Genomic DNA, 10714 nt, shown 5'->3' with positions numbered 1-10714 from the left:
ATCCTCTCCTTTTTTTCTTTTATTTTTTTGATTCTGGGGTTTATTTGCATTCTATAATTGAAATTTTGTTGCCTTCAGTGGAGCTCAGAGCCAGCCGGGAAGCTTGGCTTCCTCCATCACTGGAACAAGCAAGCCTCCTGCTCACTCCAGCTCCATGGCTGCTGGCCGCCATCTTGGTTGGGTTCATTTGCATATATTCCCTCTGATTGGCTGGTGGGCATGGCTTAAGGCATAGCAAAGGTACAGTCAATTTGCATGTTTGTCTATTATTAGGTAAGATTGGGGAAACACTGGGTAACAATATTATACAGGTTTCAACATTTCTTGAAGCTTCTTTCAGATTAGGATCTCCTGACATAATTGTCCCCTGTAGCTACATGAGGTCCTAAAGAGCCTAAGAGGCTGGGGGTTGTGTCACCATGTTGGTAAGAAGAAGCAGGAATAAAAAAGAGGAAGAAAATTTGAAAAAGAAAGTTTTGGGTAGAGATGGAAAGACAAAAATTTAAAGACATAACTTGTTTTTTTTTTTAATAACATAATCATATGTTTTATTGACCACTTATTTTTTAATCTTTATTGTTCAGAGTATTACAGATGTCTTATTTGTTTCCTTCTATTATCCCCCCGCCCCCGCCCCCTGCACCCAGTTCATGTCCCTCTCGAGGCCTTCACCACCCTATTGTTTCTGTCTATAAATAATGCATATATGCATATGTTCTCTGATTAATATCTCCCTGCCCACCCCCCCCTTTAAAATTCATCAGTCTGCTCTGTTTCCATGCCTCTGGTTCTATTTTATTTCATTATCATTTTTTAAAATATATATTTTATTGATATTTTTACAGAGAGGAAGGGAGAGGAATAGAGAGTTGGAAACAGCAATTTCATTTTCTTGAAATTCTCACTATGTTCCTTGAAGCTCTCATTAATACCTTGAGGATCATTATAACCATTGTTTTGAACTCTGTCTTTAGTAGTGTCATTGCTTACATTTCTTTCAGTTCTTTTTTCTGGAGATTTCTTCTGTTTTTTCATTTGTGAGATTTTTCTTTGTCTCTGCATTTCAGCTGCTTCTCTGTGTTTGTTTCTAAGAATTAGGTAGAGCTGCTCTGTCTCCTGGAATTGGTAAAGTTGGCCTTGTGTAGTATGTTTCCCGTAGGGCCCAATGGCTCAGCCTCCCCAGTCACCTGAGAGGTAGGCATGCTAGCCGCACCCCTGTGTGCACTGTCTTATAGTTGAGCCTTGATTGTTGTTGGCCTCACAGGGAGAAGTTGATCCTTAGGCCAATTGGATGTGAGGACTAGCTGTGACTACAGTGGAAATCCACTGTGCAGGAAACACACCTACAGAGCAAGACTTGCTTCAGTGAGGCTTTGGTGCTCACTAGGTTTGCCCCTTGACTATATTGCTCATGAATGTGGTAGGGTTGTACTGTGGTGTGGTTTGAAGTTGCCCACCAGGTGCAGTAGCTCTTAGACTGCCCCTGGAAGTGCAATGTCAGCCACTGCATGTTCCCTGACTGGGGCTACCTGTCAGGAGCTACAGAGTGTTCTGCAGATGGCTGCTACTTGTGTTGGGCTTAGAAGTGCCCAGTAGAGGCCAAGCTCTAAAACAAGGCAGGCTCATGCAGAACCAGGCCTGGGGCCTCTTATTGAGAGGAATGAGGCATGCTGACACCAGCTACTGCTTGTTTGAGATATTTTAGGAAATTCTGAAGCCTGAGCCAGAATATGCCATTCATATGGATGGGGCTCCAAATGGGTGGGGTGGGGTCTCAGAGAATCACCAGGGCAGAGCAAACAATGTGATCCAGGTTGATGGAGACTCAGATATGGTACCTGCCAGTCAGGTCTGTGACAAGGAAAGTCTCAGCACAGGAACAATGATCTCTGCGAGCACTTTTGTCTGAGAGAAAGCCACCCCTGAATTCTTGTCCCAATGCCAGATAATTCAGTTTTTCCTAATACATCCCTGGATCCCTCCAAGCCTCAGTCCCAGCACTGGAGCTCAGAGGAATGGTTCTGAGTAAGGCTGTGTGCTGCCCTTTTAAGAGGAACTGCCTGGGACTTCAGCAGCCTCTATATCACTCAGCCACAATCCCTGCTGATTTTTATAACCTCACATTATGGAGACTTCTCTTCCCAGCACTGGAACCCTGTGCTGAGGGGTCTGGTGTGGGGCTGGGACCTCCTTGCTCCTCATGAGCGCCTCTATTTCCAGTTAAAAAACACCAAAGTGGGTGTCATGTCAGCCAATTCCACACCTCTGACTCTCTTACCAGTCTCAATGTGCTTTCTTCTTTCATTCTCTAGTTGTAGGACTTCCATTCAGCAGTACATTATACAGGCATCAAATTGTGACCTAATCCATGTACCAACTGTAAGTATAAATAAGGGTAAATTTGTCCACAGGGGTCTATCTCCTTAATTACCAATTCCCAGAAATAAAATAAATATAAGAACAAAAACAACAACAATGATGATCAGTATATTGGATTGTTCTGGATGATTGTTGTTCTGTATTTTAGGTGTAATTTTGATGTGGTTGTAGGAGGTGGTGAGTACTGGTGCTTACCTACACTGCCATATTGGTTCTCAAGACATAAAGTTTTAGATGGAAAATATACTCCTCTAATACCTTCAGGGATTTTACTTTTTAAAGTGAGATTTGTATTTCTATATATGTCAAAAAAATCACTTGAGCAAAAATATATTTTTTTGCATCCAAACTAATAAAATTACATTATACTTATAAAGAGCGTTTTACAAATTGTGACCTAATCCATGTACCAACTGTAAGTATAAATAAGGGTAAATTTGTCCACAGGGGTCTATCTCCTTAATTACCAATTCCCAGAAATAAAATAAATATAAGAACAAAAACAACAACAATGATGATCAGTCAAAAGATAAATGTCTCTACTTAAAAATAACTCAGTATAATCTTCTCAACCTACTTCCTATTAGCATTTATGAATTTAATTAAGTTCAAATTTCTGAAAGTAATACATGCATATACTTTTAAAAGTCTCATAACACAATCTAACAGTCCTTACAACACCTAATTATGCTTCTCCGTAAAGACAACCATTTCCAATGCTTTTAAAGTTATTCTCTGTTATTTTATATCTACATAGATGTATATCAATATAGATATTAATAAACATTCTAGTATTGATACATGTATCCCTATATATCCTCATACTTTACATATATTCATTTTTTAATTTAACAATTATAGAAAATGACTTTTTGTTTGAAAATTATAGAATTTAACTTTAAAATATGTATATATTTTTATTGAATTCAGAATGGAAGGGAGAGGGAGAGAGATAGAAACATCAGTGATGAGAGAGAATCATTGATCGGCTGCCTCCTGCACTCCCCATACTGGAGATTGACCCCGCAACCCAGGCATGTGCCCTTGATCAAACCCAGGACCCTTCAATCCTCAGACCAATGCTCTGCCTGCAGAGCAAAGTAGCTAGGGCTAAAATTTAACTTTCTTATGCTCCGTATCTATTTGCTCTCTCCTGGATGTCTCAATATAATTAAATTATAATTTTCTGGTTAAGTTAATCATGTGTTTACAAAGATACTGTTACTAGTATATAAAGAATTATCACTTCAAAATAAAATATATTTTTTATTAAACTTTCTTGGTTTTTGAGAAATTAATATTGCCTCATTATTTATTTGCTTATTTTTCTATAACTATTTTTCATATACACTGAGTGGCCAGATTATTATGACCACCTGACGTCTGTAGGCAAATTAGCTATAATTTCACACTGAAGTTGCTAGAGGGCCAGACCATTATAAACGTCTGAATAGCACAACATATTTAAGTATTGTTGCTGATCAAGTTCATCCTATCATGTTGATGGCGTATCCCAATGGAGACCTTGCTTAGGTGGCCCCCACAATCACCAGATCTCAATCCAATTGAGCATGTGTGGGGTGAAGTTAAAAGAGCCATCAGGCAGCTGGTTCCACAACCATCAAATCTCACAGAACTTGACAGTGCTATTCATCAGGCCTGGTGTCAGATTCCTCGCATCACCTTTCAGCATCTCGTGGAGTCAATGCCAAGAAGAATCGCCGCAGTACTGAAGGCAAAAGGTGGCCCAACGACGTACTGATGGGGTGGTCATAATAATGTGGACACTCATTGTATAATTTATATTGAGTATATCTACATATATAAAGAGCCAGGGACCGTCACAACTGAAACAACCAAATGGATGGCCAAACAGGCTGAGTGGGGCAACAAGGCCGGGAGGGGGCTTAGTGAGGGACAACCAAACAACTGAGCAGCAGGCCGCGTGGGGTGACCAGGCTGGCACGGGGGTTAATGAGGGACAACCAAATGCCTGAACATCAGGCTGTGTGGGATGACCAGGCCAGCAGGGTGCCAGTGAGGGATGACCAGGCCATCAGAGGGGGGCAGTGAGGGGCAACCAGAACAGCAGGGGGGAACGTGAGGGTCAACCAGGCTGGCAGTGGGTCAGTTGGGGGTGACCAGACTGGTGGGGGGGCAGTTGGGGTGGCCATGCTGACAGGGGAGAAGTTAGGGGCAACCAGGCAGGCAGGTAGGTGAGCAGTTAGGAGCCAGCGGTCCTGGGTTGTTAGAGGGATGTCCAACTGCCAGTTTAGGCCCAATCCCCAGGACATCCCCCAAGGGGTCCAGAATTGGAGAGGGTGCAGGCTAGGCTGAGGGGACCACCCCCGTGCACAACTTTCATGCACCAGTCCTCTAGTTTTTAAATAAATTTATTAAAATAAATACTCCAGAAATATGTCCAAGATCTATGTGATTTTTCTAAATGTTGAAACATGTCTAAGCAGTCTCCACCTGCTCTCCCCCCACCCCCAAACATACACACCACTGTTTCCAACACCAGCCTTCTATTTGTTCCTCCAATCTATATTCTCTTTAAGGATTTCACAGCTGACATATTAACTCTTATTACTGCTGGTCTCCTGTACTTGAACCATTGATTTATGGATCCTTTTCCTTGCTTTTTGTTTGTTTGTTTGTTCGTTTGTTTGTTTTTCTCCTGTATTTCTGAAGCATATCTTCTAGTACTTTCTGAGAAAAAGTGCACAAGGAACCCACTCATTTACCTTAGATAGTCAGTATCTGAAGATGTCTTTATTCTCATGTGTGATTGATGCCTTTAAAATTACTTTATAATTAAATTTTGTAGGCATTGAGTCCCTGTCTCTGGAACTCAGAATCACTCTTGAAAAATCCAATACTATTTTTTATTCCTAAGCATGTCTCCATGACTTGCTTCTATTCTCTATGACAGTCTTAGAATGTTTTTAATCCTATTTGCTTATTTGTTTGTTTTGTTTTTAAAAATCTATAACAATCAGCTTTGGTGAGGATCTTTCTCCATTGTAGTTGACCCTCAAAGGGCCCTTCCATTTGGAGATGTTTGAACTTCAGTTCTGCAAAATGTTTCTGAATTTATATTTGATAACTTGTCATCTCTATTTTTTGTCCTTTATTTATTTTTCCTTTCATGCTTTGTTTTTTCTCTTCTCCCCCACCCCAAAGATATTTTTTTGGCTACTATATTCCACTACTCTCTGGGAATTAATAATATTTTAAATCTTAGTAGCTAGTATTTTCTCTGTGATTATTCCATGCTATATTTCACTGTTTCTTTTAGGTGCAATATTTTTCCCACATCAATCAGGATACAAATTATAGTTCACATAATATATTTAAAGGATTGTTTTTGTGTGCTTTATATTGTCTTCATTTTCTCCCAGTTTAATCTTTTTATTTGTGTCACTCTGTTTTTTATAATAGAGACATTTCTCAAATATTTGGTGTTCCTTGGCTGTTCATCCAAACTAAAGAGTGAGTCACACTTATAAATTGAAAAAGAAAAACTGACATCAAGGTGTATGGGAAAGATTTTCAACATGGATATTTACGTGGAGGATTGTCACCTGCCAGAATCTATGGGTGTTTTCACTAGAGTTCTTTATTTTCTCTAGAATAGAGTCATCTATATTTCTTGTGGGTGGCTGGGTGGGGTGTATGGGTACAAGATTGAATGCATGCATGGAGCTCTGAGGGGGCCAGCAAGGCAGCTAGGGTGTTTACCATAAGCCAGTATCATGTGCACCCCCAACCCCCGCGTTATCTTTGCCTTCGAATTGCTTTCTACCTTCAAACTGCCTGATGGCCTAGAGTCTGTAATATTTCTGGTGCCTTTCTGCCCTGCCCCCACATCTAGTGTTTGACTGGAAAGTCACTAAAGGAGAAGTAGCCTGGAGGTATGTAACAGGTGTTCCCTTGTTCTTTTAACACGGAAGCGAGCCTACTTTTCATATTCCCTTGCCTTATACTAGGCGTCAAAAGCTTCGGTAGGAACTTTATTAGGCAAAAGGTGTCAGTTGTCTCAAGAGTTGTATTTTCTTATTCATGATATAATTTGAATTGCATTTTGAGGTAAAACTTTACTGAAAGCTTTTAAAACTAACCAGGTGCATTAAACTAAATACTTTTTCTTCATTTTACTAATCTGGTAATTTTGTTAAAGAAAGGAGGACTTTAGTTTTCTGAATGACTTTTTCTCCCTATAAAATGTCATGCTGCGTATTGCTCTTGTTTCTATTATTCCATATAGCCTGTAGGTTTTTTCCCTCCCAATGGGGACCTCATAGTGGGTTTGCCAAATTGTAATTATCTTGACAAATCTTTTTGCTCTGACAAATAAAACCTATATGTTTTATTTTATCCCATTTTCTGGAGCTACTTAGTTTAGCCTAAGTTTTCAAAAGTAATCATCAGTTCTTTTGAATTCTTTAGAGTGCATTTCTTTAGACTCTGTAATGTGCATACTGTAAAACCATTTAAATTTGTTACTTTTTCTTAGCCATACTGTTTAAAATAATCCTACAGAGGAAAAAAAAAGTGAAAATGACTATTTTTATCAACTGAGAACCTCCCTGAAAGTTGTTAAAGGGTTGAGAAATAGGAGCTATAAGGCAAAGTTTAAACAAAGGAACTTGGATTATTTGGCCAAGAGAAAGGTCTAACAGAATCCATAGTTCATGAACAGCATTGAAAAATAACAGCCTGTTGTTCCCTACATCTAGATGAGACATAATATGAGGAACTAAGTTTAAAGTGAGTTGTAGAAATTATGAAACTTTGTAAGATACTCTGACCCTGACTTTCACCAATAGTCTATGTGACTTTAAAAAAGAGTACATATGTAGGTTAAGGCAAACAGGATACTTCAGTTAAAAAGACAGGAGTCTTGACAATGTCTTTGACCAATTTGTTGTTTAGGACTCTAAGAATCCTTACCAAGGATACAAAAATTTTCCTTTTATTCAGAGATATCAAATTCAGCATAAAGTGTACTAGTAAAAGTGACTGATTAATTCAATTGATTTGGTAAAAGTATTAATTAATATCCATCTTTTTTTTAAATGATACTCCTCAAAACTTAGGGAAACAAATAAGGTGTGTGTGTGTGTGTGTGTGTGTGTGTGTGTATGTTGTGCCAACTGCATGAGGGACCCTTTGGAAGGCAGAACATCTATCATGTAGGCTCAAAGATCCCTTTCTCCATGTGTCTCTTGTCCTCCTGAAACTATCTGTTTAACCCAGTGGCTTCTGAAAACACTGGGCTCATAACTCCAGTTTACACTCTAGCTCCCATGAAAGCTAGAGGGCTCATCCAGTAGTCCTTCTTCCACATACGGAGCTGATGGCTCCACCATTACAGCTGTACAGCAGAGCAAAGGATGACGTGGCTTTTGTAGTGTCCCTCAAATATGTTTATCCCTTAAATAAAATTCTGAGGCTGTAGAGTATTTATTTACCTTTTCCAAATTCAGACTTCAACTTTCTTCTTTTTCCAATCCAGTTATTTGTTTTGGATTTAGGGTACTTTATGGAACCTAGGAAAGCCTATGTGTATATAAGGGCTTATTAATATATTGCCCTGTGTATGTTCTGAACTGTCTATTAGTTTTTTGATTATTCTCTTTTTTTTCTTTTTTTGCTCAATTCCTTCACCCTCCCTGCTTTCCCCACCCACCCCTCCCCAAGAGCTATCAGCTTCTCTCTATCTATGAGTCTGCCTCTATTATGTTTGTTAGTTCAGTTCATTCATTAGATTCCACATTTGAGTAAAATCATATGGTACTTATCTTCCTCTGACTGGCTTATTTCACTTAGCATAATATTCTCCTAGTGCATCCATGCTGTTGCAAAGGGTAAAATTTTCTTTGTTTTTACAGTTGAGTAGTAATTCATTGTATAAATGTACCAAAATTTTTTCCCCACTCATGTACTGATGGACAGTTGGACTGCTTCTAAATCTTGTCTGTTGTAAATAACCCTTTCATAAACATAGGGGTGCATATTTATTTGGAATTAGTGTATTGGGGTTTTTTTTGGAAGTGGAATCACTGATCATAAGGCAGTTCCATTTTTAATTTTCTTGAGATAACTCCATACTACTTTCCACAGTCTGCATTCCCACTAAAAGTGCACTATAGATGATAGCCATTCTGATAGGTGTGAGGTGATAATTCATTATGATTTAACTAGAGGCTCGGTGCACGAAATTTGTGCACAGGTAGGTTCCCTATGCCTGGCTGGCGATCAGGGCCAATTGGGGTCTTCCGGCTGCTGGCCGGGGCCTTCCTTCATTCTTCACGGCCCCCTGGTGGTCAGCACACATCATAGTGGGCCATCAAACTGGTCTCCCAGTCAAACTCCCAAGGGGACACTTTGCATATTAGCCTTTTATATATATAGATTTGCACGTGAGATGATTAGTGATATTGAATATCTCTTCATATGTCTATTGGCCACCTCTATGCCCTCATTAGAGAAGTGTCTAATTCAAGTTCTTTGCCCATTTATTAATTGGATTGTTTGTTTGTTTGTTTTTTTGGTGTTGCATTTTATAATTTATAAATTTTGGATGTTGACCCATTATCAGATAGATTGGCAAATATGTCCTCCCATTCAGTTTGTTTATGGTTTTTCTTTGCTGTGCCAAAGATTTTTAGTTTGATGTAGTGTCATTTGTTTATTTTTCTTTTTGTTTCCCTTGCCTGAGGACCTATATCAGAAAAAAAAATTGCTATGGGAATTGTCTAAGATTTTACTGCCTACATTTTCTTCTAGGATTTTTATGGTTTCAAGTTTAACATTTAAGTATTTAATTCATTTGAGTTTATTCTTGTGCGTGGTGTAACAAAACAGTCTAATTTTATATTTTTGCACATATATGTCCAATATTCCCAATGCCATTTATTGAATAGACTATCCTTAACCCATGGTATGTTTTGGCCTACTTTGTCAAATATTAATTGATTATAAAGGCACGGGTTTATAATTGGGCACTCTATTCTGTTCCATTGATATATTTGTGTGTGTGTGTGTGTGTGTGTGTGTGTGTGTGTTTTCTTGCCAGTACCATGGAGTTTTGATTGCTATGACTTTGTAGTACAGTTTGATATTAGGTAGCATGATTCCTCCAACTTTGTTCTTTCCCAAAGATCATTGTTGCTATTCAGTGTCTTCAGTGGTCATATAAATTTTTAGAATATTTGTTCTAGTTTTATGAATACACCATTGGTATTTTGATAAAATTTGTGTTGAATCTGTAGATTTCTTTGGATAGTATGGATATTTTAATGATATTAATTTTTCCTATATGTGAACATGGTATATGGTTTCACTTATTTGTGTCTTCTTCAGTTTCTTTCTTCTGGGTCATAATTTTCTGAGTACAGGTCTCTTACATACTTTCTTAAATTTATTCATGGCTATTTTATGATTTTTGAAGCAATTGTGAATTGAATTGTTTTCTTAGATTCACATTCTGATATTTATTATTGGTGTATAAAAATGCAACTGGTATAAAATGATTTCTGAATATTTATTTTATATCCTGCTATTTTACTGAATTTATTGATCAGTTCTAGTAGATTTTTGGTGGAATCTTTAGGGTTCTCTATATACAGTATCATGCTATCTACAAATAATGCCAATTTTACTTCTTCATACCCTATTTGGATGCCCTTTATATCTTCTTCTTCTTATCTGACTGCTATGACTAGGACTTCCATTCTATGTTGAATGAGAATGGTGAAAACAGACAACCCTTTCTCGTTCCCAATCTTAAGGGAAATGCTTATAGGTTTTTTGGTTTTTTGGTTTTTTTTTTTCCATTGAGTATGATGCTGGCTATGGGTTGGTAATATATGGCCCTTATTACATTGAAGTATGCTTCCTCTATCCCCACTTTGCTGAGATATTTATCATAAATGGGTGCTGGATTTTATCAAATGCTTTTTCTGCATCTATTGATATGATCATATGGTTTTTGTCTTTCATTTTGTTTATGTTGTGTATCACATTTATTGATTTGTGGAAACTGTATGTACCCCACTTGAGCACACTATGTGATCTTTTTAAAAATATTATTTTAGAGAGAGAAAATGGGGGGAGAGAAACATTAATGTGGGAGAGAAACATCAATTGATTGCCTCTGTAGGTACACCAACAAGGACTTGAACCCACAATCCCCATTGATGCCCTGACACATTGTGGGAATCAAACCAGCAAGTTTTTGGTATATGGAATGATAGTCAACCAACTGAGCCACATCAGCCAGGTGTGTATGATCTTTTTAACATATTTCTAGATTTGGTTTGCTAAT

The sequence above is a fragment of the Myotis davidii genome, unplaced genomic scaffold (assembly GCF_000327345.1).
Source record: "Myotis davidii unplaced genomic scaffold, ASM32734v1 scaffold636, whole genome shotgun sequence".
NCBI classification, from domain to species: Eukaryota; Metazoa; Chordata; class Mammalia; order Chiroptera; family Vespertilionidae; genus Myotis; species Myotis davidii.
This window is presented reverse-complemented; position numbering follows the sequence as displayed.